The sequence below is a fragment of the Triticum aestivum genome, chromosome 6B, assembly GCF_018294505.1.
Source record: "Triticum aestivum cultivar Chinese Spring chromosome 6B, IWGSC CS RefSeq v2.1, whole genome shotgun sequence".
In the NCBI taxonomy this organism is placed as follows: Eukaryota; Viridiplantae; Streptophyta; class Magnoliopsida; order Poales; family Poaceae; genus Triticum; species Triticum aestivum.
Genome location: NC_057810.1, coordinates 329,554,122 through 329,568,556, shown reverse-complemented (window position 1 = coordinate 329,568,556; position 14,435 = coordinate 329,554,122).

The following is a 14,435-nucleotide window of genomic DNA, read 5'->3' as shown; positions in this document are numbered from 1 at the left end:
ATCATTTGATCTGACAAAGGTTATCTCCTTGTTCAGATAATCGTGGAAATCCATCTTTTGAAATCTAAATGGAATGTCGCTGAGTCCAGCAGCCACCTTCTCACCCTGTCCCTGGTTTAATGATGAACTCTTGTTTCGGAACTCGCTTCCATAGTTCATTTCCCCGAGAATCTTACAATGTCATCTCGTCAATTTGCGTTGTACCTTTTCTTCTTAGGTATCCTAAGTCTGAGGTATCCCGACACCAATCAGATCTGAATCTCAGTCGGATATGATGGTTGAGACATTTTCCTAGAGTCATATCATCGGTCTTTATATGACCCGGTAAGATGATGTCATGCCCACCACACCTGGCCGGAGGCCCTATTGTTATAGTTTCCTTTCCTCAAGGTTATCCTTTCTTCCATGAGGAATTGGTAAGACTTATTCTACAAGTGGTTCCTGATAAATCCTTTATGTATCCAAGGTCTGACCTTTGCTTGAAGACCCTGTCAATGCTATCTCGAAGCCTTTCTGTGGTACTCCGATCTTCAATAAGAACATTTGAAGACCAATGCTATATGTTTCTTGCTCAATTATCCAAACACCGTTGTATGGTTAATGTCATGAAAATTCTCTGCCCTTACATTATATCCTGTCATGCATATCATGCTCTGCTTGTCCTTGGGAAGGATATAACCTTGAAAGATGTGTTTAAACACATTTTCCATTCCCTTGTTCTGTTTAATCCGATAACCACATTTTCCTTTCCATTGTTTGTTTAACCTTTCGTGCAATCTGACTTAGCTGAGCAGTGATAATTCCCTGCTTAGGTAAGCACCTCATTGTACCACTCTATTAGAAAGACCCTGTTGCATTTGTCAATAGCATTCCGGTAACCATCGCTGGACGAGAACTTTGCCTAGGGGTCCACCTCGTTCAACAAGCAGGAAAATGGTTCTCTTCGTCCCTCGCCCTTGGTACCGATGTTGTTACCGACATAACCGACAGACTATCCTCTGACATGCCTTGCTTTCATGATCGTGCAAGACGTCATCGCCTTCCTACTTTTAACCCACATGGTGGGCCCATAACCCACAGTTCCATAGGATCGAAACCTGACTCTCCCGTACACCTTATTGTCAAAGTTATTCCTTGTCCGTGGCCTCGTATGTAATTCATGAGCCACCTTCAAGTCTAATATCAGACACAATACTTATTCCCGTTGCTTTGAACCCCTTTCACGCCCTGTAACAGGCATCGAACATTCCTGCCCGCTTGAAACTTTCCATGATACCGCCTTACTTTGCTCTCGATATTTTCTAAGTTTCAATTCGAGAGTTACTTTCCGACACCTTCCCCGATGTTATCGACTAGATAGTCAGCCTTACAAAGGTCAGTTCCCATGGAATAACCCCCTTATTCTTTCGTAAGTACGATGGAGTTCCTGAAGAAAGGACGCTGACATCATCCTGATGACCTGACGCAGAGAAGTGAAGACATCAATGTAATGGATCGACCTCTTCAAGAAGAGCAACCAAGACCGAGAAGATCCGATAGATTTTCCGTAACCCAATCCCTCCCCCCTTACTCCCCTCTTAAATCTCAGGACGAGATTTCTTGTAGTGGAGGAGAATTGTGACGCCCGGATAATTAAGCTATAGTAAACTTCTGTTAATGAGGCCACATCACCACGGTCACTGTTGTTAACCTCACAATGATTCGAAACCGTTTCAAAATTCAAATTCAAATTAATGTCAACAATAAAAGTTTTCAAAAGTTAAAACAAAAATGTTCGGGCGGTGCCATATTTTTCATATGTAAATATGGTGCAATAAACACATTTTTATAAAATGCCTAGATATTTTATAGTGGATGGAAACAATAAAACAATTAAATAAAAAGAAAAGCAGAACCTAACTAAACAAAGAAAAAACAGAAGCCTGCCCCCCTTCCCCCCCCCCCACTAGGCCTCGGCCCAGCTGGCCATCGGGCCAACCAGGCTGGCCCACCCGCGCCAACTAACCCCCACCCGGTCAAACCCTATCCCACCGACACCCCCACTCCCCCACTCGCTCGCCTCTCCCTCTTCCCCCTCTCCTCTCGATCCCATCTGGATCGGGGAGGGGCCCGACCCCGTCGACCGCCGTCGCCCCGCTTCTACCTCGCCGGCGCGCCCGCGCCTGAGGAACCGCCGCCTCCCCGCCGGACAGGCCGTCCTCGACCTCCTCCTCACCGACCCCCCTCTCCCTCGCCCCCTCTGCCCGATATGGATCGGGAGGGGGCCGCCCCGACGTCGCCGGCGCCCTCGATAACGCCGCCGCTCGCCGTCCCTGGAACCACCTCGACGTCGCGCCTCGTCGCCCGATGCCGTCCGAAGCTACTCCAACTCACCAACGTCGCCGGAACGCCATCGCCGCCGTCCTCTCTGCTCGACGCCGTTGCCGGAGACCACCTTGCCGGACTGCCTCCCCTACATCGCCAGCGTCCCCGTCTTCCTCCTCGCGCCCCGCTGCCCAGTCCCTGCAACCCCTTGTGAGCGCCACCCCCATCTCCCTCTCTGACCCCGCGCCGGAGTCGTCCTCGACGGGACTCGCTTGCCCGCGTGCTCCCGCAGCTCCGCCCGACCCTCGCCACATAGCCTTCCCCACGGCCTGGTGCCCGCGGCCACCCAGCCGTGCATAGCGCCCGCACCGTGGCCTTCCCGCCCGGCTGCCCCTTGCCCAGCGCTCCTCGCCACAGGCGCCTCTCCATCGCCGTGGCCAGCGCGCCCCGCTCCGGCCATGGCCTCGCCGTGGCCACCGCCCCCTGCTCCGGCGCCTTGCCGGGTCCGCCCGCACCTGGGCGTGCGCCCGATCGGGCCGCGTCCTGCACCCGCGCCTGCTAAGTGGCGCCCGATAGGCCCCTGTGCCTATGACATGTGGGGCCCAGCCCTGGAACATAAAAAAAGATATAAAAAATGGATTAAAAATAAATAAATAAATAAAAATATTAATTAACTAGATTAATTAAGTTAATTAAATCCTGAATAGTTGACTAGTTAAATTTACTTAACCTGCTAATTAAACTAAGTAACTGTTAATTAGATATCAGTCAATGACAGAATGGACCCACGCATCAGTTTGACCAAGTCAACTGACTGTTGACTGCTGACATCACCCTGATGTCATGCTGGCGTCATAATGGCATTTCCTAATTAAATTAATTCTGTTAATTCTAAAAATGAATTAAATCTTTAAAAATCTTTATAAAATAATCCATAACTCGGATGAAAATACTTTGTACATGAAAGTTGCTCAGAACAACGAGACGAATCTGGATACGCAGCCCGTTCGTCCATTACACCTCCCTAGCATAGCAAACACGCGACTTTCCCCCTTCGGTTCACCTGTCCGAGTACGCGAAACACCGGGGATACTTTCCCGGATGTTTCTCCCCTTCACCGGTATCACCTACTACCGCGTTAGGGCACATCGAACACCGTGTATTGTCTTGTTACGCTTTGCGATGCTTTGATTGCTCTGTTATTTATTGTATTTCCTCTCCGTTACTTCTTTCCGATAGACCCCGAGACTATCGGCGACCCCCCCCAGTTTGACTACGGTGTTGACGACCCCACCTTGCCAAAGCAACCAGGCAAGCCCCCCCCCCCTTGATCACCAGATGTCGCCTATTCTCCTCTATACTGCTTGCATTAGAGTAGTGTAGCATGTTACTGCTTTCCGTTAATCCTATTCTGATGCATAGCCTGACATTGTTGCTACATCTGTTGATACCTTACCTGCAATCCTAAATACTTAGTATAGGATGCTAGTTTATCATCATTGGCCCTACATTCTTGTCAGTCTGCCTTGCTATACTATTGGGCCGTGATCACTCGGGAGGTGATCACGGGTATATACTATGCATACATACATACTATACAGATGGTGACTAAAGTCGGGTCAGCTCGATGAGTACCCGCAAGTGATTCTGATGAGGGGGCTGAAAGGATAGGTGGCTCCATCCCGGTAGAGGTGGGCCTGGGTTCCCGACGGCCCCCGACTATTACTTTGTGGCAGAGCGACAGGGCAGGTTGAGACTACCTAGGAGACAGGTGGGCCTGGCCCTGTTCGGCGTTCGCGGATACTTAACACGCTTAACGAGATCTTGGTATTTGATCTGAATCTGGCTACTGGCCTATACGCACTAACCAACTACGCGGGAAAGTTATGGGCACTCGACGTCGTGGTATCAGCCGAAGCCTTCTTGACGTCAGCGACTGAGCGGCGCGCGCCGGGTTGGACTGCGTTAACGCAACTTCCTTTGCAATGGAGGTTGCTAGGTCTGCTCATCGGCCGCGTACGCAACGTGCAAGTGTGCAATGGGCGATGGGCCCAGACCCCTACGTGCATAGGATTTAGACCGGCGTGCTGACCTCTCTGTTGTGCCTAGGTGGGGCTGCGACGTGTTGATCTTCCGAGGCCGGACATGACCCAGGAAAGTGTGTCCGGCCAAATGGGATCGAGCGTGTTGGGTTAGGTGGTGCACCCCTGCAGGGAAGTTAATCTATTCGAATAGCCATGATCTTCGGTAACAGGACGACTTGGATTTGTACCTTGACCTTATGACAACTAGAACCGGGTACTTAAACAAATTCACCCTTCCAAGTTCCACAGACAACCCGGTGATCGCTTTTCCATAGGGCGACAAGGAGGGGATCGCCGGGTAGGATTAAGCTATGCGGTGCTACTTGAAGATGCTACTTGGAGGACTTCAATCTACTCTCTTCTACATGCTGCAAGACGAAGGCTGCCAGAAGCGTAGTCTTTGATAGGACTAGCTATCCCCCTCTTATTCTGGCATTCGGCAGTTCAGTCCACTGATATGGCCTCCTTACACATATACCCATGCATATGTAGTGTAGGTCCTTGCTTGCGAGTACTTTGGATGAGTACTCACGGTTGCTTTGCTCCCTTTTTCCCCTGTTTTCCTCTTCTTCTCGGATGCCGCAACCAGACGTTGGAGCCCAGGAGCCAGACGCCACCGTCGACGACTCCTACTACCTGGAGGTGCCTACTACTACGTGCAACCCACTAACGACGGCCAGGAGTAGTTAGGAGGATCCCAGGCAGGAGGCCTGCGCCTCTTTCGATTGTATCCCAGTTTGTGCTAGCCATCTTATGGCAAACTAGTTTAACTTATGTCTGTGCTCAGATATTGTTGCTTCCGCTGACTCGTCTATGATCGAGCACTTGTATTCGAGCCCTCGAGGCCCCTGGCATGTATTATGATGCTTGTATGACTTATTTTATTTTTAGAGTTGTGTTGTGATATCTTCCCGTGAGTCCCTGATCTTGATCGTACACGTTTGCATGTATGATTAGTGTACGATTAAATCAGGGGCGTCACACCCCGACCTCCACTCATAAGGTAGACACTCAATAATAAATCATGCTCGATCTTCATGGCATAACTAGAGACTATATGTACATGCTTCGGGAATCACAAACCTTAACACCAATATTCTAGCTAAACCATGAAAGTGCAACTATCCCTAGGTGGTTTTGGTAATTCATAACAACATATAGCTCATTGAGCTAATACTATTCCAAGACTATTATTTCAGGAAAGCTCAATGAATGGCATGGCATGGATGATGAAAGTGGATCCCTCAAAATACCAAGGACAAAGGATTGGTTCAAGCTCAAAAGCTCAAGACTCTTGATTTTACATTTTAGTGATCCAAGATCACATTGAGTCTATACGAAAAGCCAATACTATCAAGGAGGGATGAGGTGTTGCTTAATGAGCCTCTTGCTTCAAGTGCTTAGTGATATCCTCCAAAGACCCTCAACTACTTTCTCACATCCACATATGACCTAAACCCAAAGGCAAAATCGGTCCCACTGATTCTTTCTATCCGGCGCCACCGAGTTCAAATGTCATAGCCACTGCCACAAACCCTAGGCAAATCGGTCTTACCGATAGGGATCTCGGTCTCACCAAGATGGGGTTGTAATCTCTCTATTTCCCTTCCTAACGTCTCGGTCTAACCGAAGTGAGCGATCGGTCCCACCGAGATTGCAATGTAAACTCCCTGTTTCCCTTTCGTAACATTTCGGTCTCACCGAAATGAGCGAATCGGTCCCACCGAGTTTACCTGACCAACTCTCTAGAAAGCTTATTACCAAAATCGGTCTCACCGAGTTTGTGTAATCGGTCTCACCGAGATTACGTTATGCCCTAACCCTAACCATATCGGTCCTGCTGAGTTACATGTCGGTCCCACCGAAAATCCTAACGGTCACTAGGTTTACTAAATCGGTCCAACCGAGTCTGTTGAATCGGTCCCACCGAGTTTGGTAAATTGTGTGTAACGGTTAGATTTTATGTGGAGGCTATATATACCCCTCCACCTCCTCTTCATTCGTGGAGAGAGCCATCAGAACAAACCTACACTTCCATCTTACCATTTCTGAGAGAGAACCACCTACTCATGTGTTGAGGCCAAGATATTCCATTCCTACCATATGAATCTTGATCTCTAGCCTTCCCCAAGTTGCTTTCCACTCAAATCTTCTTTCCACGGATCCAAATCCTATGAGAGAGGGTTGAATGTTGGGGAAACTATCATTTGAAGCACAAGAGCAAGGAGTTCATCATCAACGCACCATTTGTTACTTCTTGGAGAGTGGTGTCTCCTAGATTGGCTAGGTGTCACTTGGGAGCCTCCAACAAGATTGTGGAGTTGAACCAAGGAGTTTGTAAGGGCAAGGAGATCGCCTACTTCGTGAAGATCTACCGCTAGTGAGGCAAGTCCTTCGTGGGCGACGGCCATGGTGGGATAGACAAGGTTGCTGCTTCGTGGACCCTTCATGGGTGGAGCCCTCCATGGACTCGCGCAACCGTTACCCTTCATGGGTTGAAGTCTCCATCAACATGGATGTACGATAGCACCACCTATCGGAACCACGACAAAAACATCCGTGTCTACAATTGCATTTGAATCCTCCAAACCCTTCCCTTTACATTCTTGCAAGTTGCATGCTTTAATTTCCGCTGCTCATATACTCTTTGCATGCTTGCTTGAATTGTGTGATGATTGCTTGACTTGTCTAAAGATAGCTAAAATCTGCCAAACTCTAAAATTGGGAAAAGGTTAAGTTTTTAATTGGTCAAGTAGTCTAATCACCCCCCTCTAGACATACTTCAAGGTCCTACAAGTGGTATCAGAGCCTTGGTCTCCATTTGCTTTGATTTCCATAGCTTTTGGGGATCATAGCCTTGGTTTCACAACCTAGGAGAGTATGGTGTCTAGCGAGGGAAATTATCACCGTAGAGGTCCTTACTTTGATGGTACTAATTTTGCTAGTTGGAAGCATAATATGAAAATGCATATTCTTGGACATAACCCAGCCGTTTGGGCAATTATTTGTATTGGCTTGCGAGGTGAATTCCTTGATGGGAGAGAACCAAACCGTGAAGCTAAAGCAGAAGAATTGAAGATGCTGCAATACAACGCTCAAGCTTGTGATATCATCTTCAACGGATTGTGCCCCGAAGAATTCAACAAAATAAGCCGTCTTGAGAATGCAAAGGAAATTTGGGATACTTTGATTGATATGCATGAAGGTACCAGATCCGTCAAGGAATCCAAGTTGGATGTGCTCCAAAGTTAGCTTGACAAGTTCAAAATGAAGGATGGTGAAGGTGTCGCTGAAATGTACTCTAGGCTTGCTCTTATCACAAATGAGATTGCCGGCTTAGGGAGTGAAGAGATGACCGACAGATTCATCATCAAGAAGATCCTAAGAGCATTGGATGGAAAGTATGATACCGTGTGCACATTGATCCAAATGATGCCAAACTACAAAGATCACATGCCAATGGAAGTCATTGGAAGAATCGTTGCTCATGAGATGTCACTCAAGGATAAGGAGGAACTTTACAACAAGTCAAGTGGTGCTTTCAAAGCCTCATGTGAAGCCCCCACATCATCAAGTGAGAAACAAACCTTCAATGAAGAATTGAGCTTAATGGTGAAGAACATCAACAAATTCTACAAGAGTAGAAGCAAACAAAGAAGCTCTAAGTCAAGGTCCTACAATGACAAAAGATCTTCTAGTCGAGAGCGAAATTTCTACAATTGTGGGAGACCCGGACACTATTCCAATGAGTGTACGGCACCCTACAAAAGAAGAGAAGATTCTCCAAAAAGAAGAAGCAAAAGAGAAGAATCACCACCAAGAGAGAGGAGGAGTAGAGATGATCGTTATGAACGAAGACCCTCATGGAGAAGCAAGGATTCAGAAAGGAAGGACACAAGCTACACAAAATGAAGACATCAAGCTCATGTTGGTGAATGGATATCCAGCTCCGACTCCGACAATCACTCCGAGAGAAGCTATCACTCCGACTCCGAATATACTCAAGATGAAGGTGTTGGCGGTCTAGCACTTGTGTCAACCAACTCCTACGACATATTTGATTCACCAAATGAAGGAGTTGGAAGATGCTTCATGGCCATAGGTCCAAAGGTAACACATCCTAAGTATGTTGATTTCAATAGTGATGAAGATGACTTGCTAGGTGATGATGATTTACTTCTTGACAACTCTAGTGATGAATACTATGATGAAACGTCAATTAATCATGCTAATCAAGATAAAACGAATGACAATGATAAGGAGAAGATTGAGCTTCTAACTAAAGAACTAAACACTCTTAAGTTAGCTCATGAAACTATCTTCGAAGATCATCGAGAACTTTTAAGGGCTCATGAGAAGTTACGCTTTGAAAAGCTCAATCTTGAGCAAGAGCATGAGTTCTTAAAGGCAATCAATGATGATCTCCATAAGAAAAGTTCTTCTTACATTGCCAAGCGTTTACTCTTATCTACTTACATGCCTCAAGTCAAGTCTAGTAACAAGTACCAGAAAGATCCTTCCTCTAGTAGTAATAATAATAATGCAAAATCCAATATTGTTGCTTCTAGTACTTCTCTTGATTCCACTAATGATTCTCTTAGCCAAGTTACACTTGAGCAAGAAAATAGCTTATTGAAGGGAATTATAGAGAAAGGTGTTTACAAGAGCCTTGCTGGGAGTAAGCAATTCGAGGAAATTGTACGCAAGTAAGGAAGGCATCGGAAGAATCAAGGTGTTGGTTTTGAACGAAAGTTCAATGCCAATGGAGTTGAGTGGGAAGAAGATCAATACCCCAAGACGAAGTTTGTTCCTCAACAAGAGAAGTATGATCCTACTTCCTTCAAGGGAACACAAGCACAAGATGATCTTCCACCACAAGACGACAAGAACAAAGGCAAGGACAAGCTTCAAGAGGAGATTGATGCATTTGAAGAAGCACCTAAGGCCTCGGTCAAGTGGGTTCCCAAGACTACGTCGAGTTCTAATTCATCAAGTTCAACTACAACTCCAAGGATTCCCATCAAGATGATGTGGATCCCGAAGAAGAAGAACTAGAGAGTTCTTGAGGGTGACTCCGCCAACATTCTTCACTCATATCATTATGGCAAGGACAAGTGCAATCAACTTCCACATCTTGCACTAGTTCAAGGAGTCACAAACCCTCATGTTGGTAAGGCAAGGGACAAGGTAATCTAATGATTTCATGGACATCATCTTGTGTGTGCATCACTCTATGTCTATGGATATTCTTGTTTGTTCCTTGTGGGACTAACCCATGTAGGTATGTTGAAAGTGCAACTCACTCCAAAGGATTGCTCCAAATGATCTACATCAACATTGAGCACCCACATATTCAACACCTACATGAAGTCATCATCGACAAAACCCAAGGTTAGTTCATCCCTCTAAAAGGGGATCTCACATCTAGGGGGAGCTTAACTCTAAGAATTGAGTCAAAGCAACTCTAATGGTGTGAACACATCAATGCATTATGTAAAAGTGGCAACCCCACTTGAGCTTAAACGAGCAGTATGACCTATGATCAAATGTTCTCATTTGACTCCTAAGTCAATATACTCATATATAGATGACCTAGTCATCGCCAATTGTTTGATAGATGCTAGAATTCGTTGTGCATTCTTTGCCACATATTTCATTTGCCATTCTATTGTGTGAGCATGTTGGTTGCATATTTTACTTATTCGAGGACATCCACTTGTTGCTTTGATTGTTTGGGTTCTTTTTCTTTTTGCCAAGTGGATGGACAAGAATGCCTAAGAACCTTCTCTAGCTATCTATGCTTTCTAGTCTCAAACTCTATTCATGCTACATCACAAAATTTGATCAAGTCAGATTCGAACCACTGTGTGAGGAGCACTCGGAGTCCCCAATTCGTCATAGACTTAAACTTCCAAAACTTCTTTGTGATTCTCGGTCTGACCGATTCCTCCATTTCGGTCCTACCGAGATCACTAAGTCGATCTAGGTTTTCAATCTTGGTGCAACCGATTTGAACTTTTCGGTCACACCGAGTTGCAGTAATTGTATACAGTTGTGCATCTCGGTGCCACCGAGTTGTTCCACTCGGTCACACTGACAGGGTCGGGCTATATATACTCACGGGCAAAAATTTGGAAAACTTCTCCAAACCCCTTCGCCCGCGCATAGCTCGCTCTGCCTACAGGGTCTCCGGATTGTCTCCTCGTCACCAACTGCCTCCTGTCGCTGGTCTCCACCGCCGTCAACGGAATTCACCCCCGCCGTTGCCGCCGTAGTGAGTTTATCGCCAAGCTAGGGTATGGACTCGTTCACAGTGCTATCCTCATCCGATTCCTAGCACATTGTGTTCATTATGATTCTTGCCACGATTGAAACACTCCTATCCTGTCAATACAATCCTTAGAATAGATGCGATTTCAAAATTTAGGGTTAGGTTTCCGCCGAAAGCATCTTGGACCCACCGAGTTGAAAAACTCGGTCCCACCGATTTGGCTAACGCCATTGCACTAGTAACTCTCGGTCTGACCGAGAATTGGTAATCGGTGTGACCGATTTTAGGACTTTGTGAAACCCTAGCAGTCTTCGTGCCACCAAACTGTGACTCGGTCCGACCGAGTTCACCAGTTAGGCTCCAAAAACTGCTTCGGTATCACCGAGTTTGAAAATCGGTTGATCCGAAATGCTTTCTGTGGAAAACTAAAACTAAGCTTTTGAATCATTTTTTTGCAAAAAACTCTGCATTTTGTGATGCTCATCCATTCTATCTCATCTATAACTATTCACAGGGTCAGCAGTTAGTGATTTGCAGCATGTCAGACCAAAGTGATAGTCAGAACAAGTCAGAAGAGCACAATCACATGAGTGAGGGCACTAGTCCCTCTAGCACTTCAGATGATGGCAGCAGGAGCACCCCAAGCAATCTGCCTAAAGCTGCCACCAGGACAAGGAAGAAGAGAACCTCAGAATCTGAGGATGAGGATTATATGGCAGAAGAAGATGAGGCTACTTCCAAGAAGGTAGTGCTCAAAAAGGAGTATGCCTCAGCAAAGAACACAAAGCCTGGACTCAATAGGAAGGTCCCTGCCAAGAGGACACCTATGCTAAAAGTCAGAGGATCAACTCAAGTGCCTGAAAAGACTGATCCCAAAGAGGCACCTACAAGAAGAGTCACAACTTCCAAACCCAAGAAAGTTCCCACTAGAGAAACTATGAAGTTTACCATTGAATCAGGAGATGAAGCTGCTGGTCAAGATAAGAAGAAGAAGAGAGCCAGAACCACTACTGCCCAGGTTCTTGGAAATCCCTCTATGAGGAGAGACTCTGAAGAGGAAGAAGAGGTTGCTGCACCAGCACCCAAGGCACAAAAGCTAATGGGTGATGCTATAAAGTCAGGGGCTGCAACATCAAAGCCCAAGGAAGCACCCAAAGCTGCCCCCAAGCCCAAGATTGCACCAAAGAGGAATACCAGGAGTATTCCAGCTGCAGAGAAGAACAAGGCCCCAGTGCCTGAAGTTGCTGATGAGGAAGATGATGAAGGACAAGTCCTGAGGAAGCTAAAGCCCAAGATTCCAGACCACAATGATGCTCATCCTGTGGCTGAGAACATGAAGTTGAGAAATGATGCAAGACTCAGATTGTGGAGGCTATCAGATCCATATGCTACCAGGAGAAGGACTATTGTTGATTACAGGTTCCACACTAAGGAACAACAGGATTTCTATGAGACAGTGTTGTTGGACAAGAAACCAATAGTGTGTGATATGAGGTGGGTCGACTGGACCTACATGAATGAAAATGAAGAACACTATCCTGGAGTGCAAGACAGTTTTGTTGCTTGTGGAGTTGCAGACTTTGTTGGGCAGAAGCTCACAAATTGGAATGATGAGCTCATTATGCAATTCTACTCCACAGTACACTTCTATCCAGATGACAGGATAGTTTGGATGTCTGAAGGTACAAGGTACCAGTCAACAATTGAGGAATGGGCCAGTCTGATCAATGCCCCAAAGGAGAGTGAAGATGACTTGGATGTCTATGCCAAGAAGAAGATGGATCACAATACCATGGCTCATATGTACAAGGAAATCCCTGATGCTGCAGTTGAGACACATAAGTTTGGGTCAGTTCATTTTCTTCTGTCAGGGCTGCCAACAATCAATTGGATCCTAAGGCACACTTTGTTACCCAAGTCAGGTGACCACAACATGATTAGAGGGCATGCTATCAACTTGCTACACTTGTTTGATGTGCCACAAAAATTCAAGGTCATGAGCCTCATTGTTGAGACCAATAAGAGGACAGCAACAGACCAGAAGAGAAGTTGTGGGTATGCCCCACAGATTCAGGAGTTGATTAACTCAAAGATGGGCACATGAACATACTTGCTGGATAAGGAACATTTTGCTATCTATCCATACTTTGAGGACAATTAAGTTGTGATGAATGAGAATGAACCATCATCAGTGCAAGCTCAAGAGAAGAAGGAGAAAGCAAAGAGAGAGAAGGCTGCCAAGATGCCAACTCAAGAGGAGGCATCTGAGTACATTTTGAAGAACAAGCAGGAGCAGCTTGGTTACTTGATAGCATCAACACTGAGGATTGAGAAGGGGTTGGCCACCCTAACTCAAAACCAGGAGAGCCTGGAAAGAATCATGGAACAAAAATTCTATGATCTAGATGTCAAAGTAACTGAGATTCAGTCTGTTGTGGAGCAGCTCCAGGATGACATGCAGGAGAGGAAGGGCAAGACAACCACTGATGTATTTGCCAGAGTGCCTAGAGCTCAGAGGTCAGCTACAGAGCATGTGACAGACACCAGAGCCACATCATCTGCACCAGCTACAGCTCCTACAACTCCAGTGCAACCAACTCCAGCACCAACTCCTCCAGCTCCATCCACATCAACTGAAGCCTTCGTCCAAGGAGCCATCTCTACACCACCACCTGAAGATCAAGCCTGAGAGTCGATCTAGCACTATGCATTTTTTATGAACTTTTTGGTAACTTGTTGCCAAAGGGGGAGAAAAATGTATAGATCATAGGCTTCGAGAGAGAGAGTGTTGCTTTTGTTCTCTCTTGCTTTGGTGGTTAAACTTTGTTTGCTTTTGATTGCTTGAGATACTATGCTGTTATCTGTGAGACATTGATGATCATGTGTTTGAGCATAAGCTACACTTATGCTTGTTAGATGATATTATCTTACCTATCCTTATATGATCATTTACTTTGATTGGTGATGAGTGCATGTATTCAATCTTTATTATTTTGAGCGCTCCACCAAGATGTATGTGACATGAAAGAGTAACCCATGAGCCTAATTCCTTGTGCATTTGCAGTCCAAAGCAAATCTTAAACCATGCACAAATTTAGGGGGAGCTCTTGCTTATCACATACTTCTCAAAGCGACGATGTTTTTCAATCTTATTATCATTTGTCGAAGCTTTGATCTATATGTTGTCATCAATTACCAAAAAGGGGGAGATTGAAAGTGCAACTATCCCTAGGTGGTTTTGGTAATTCATAACAACATATAGCTCACTGAGCTAATGCTATTCCAAGACTATTATTTCAGGAAAGCTCATTGAATGGCATGGCATGGATGATGAAAGTGGATCCCTCAAAATACCAAGGACAAAGGATTGGCTCAAGCTCAAAAGCTCAAGACTCTTCATTTTACATTTTAGTGATCCAAGATCACATTGAGTCTATAGGAAAAGCCAATACTATCAAGGAGGGTTGAGTTGTTGCTTAATGAGCATCTTGCTTCAAGTGCTTAGTGATATGCTCCAAAGACCCTCAACTACTTTCTCACATCCACATATGACCTAAACCCAAAGGCAAAATCGATCCCACCGATTCTTTCTATCTGGCGCCACCGGGTTCAAATGTCATAGCCACTGCCACAAACCCTAGGAAAATTGGTCTTACCGATAGGGATCTCGGTCTCACCGAGATGGGGTTGTAATCTCTCTGTTTCCCTTCGTAACGTTTCGGTCTAACCGAAGTGAGCGATCGGTCCCACCGAGATTGCAATGTAAACTCCCTGTT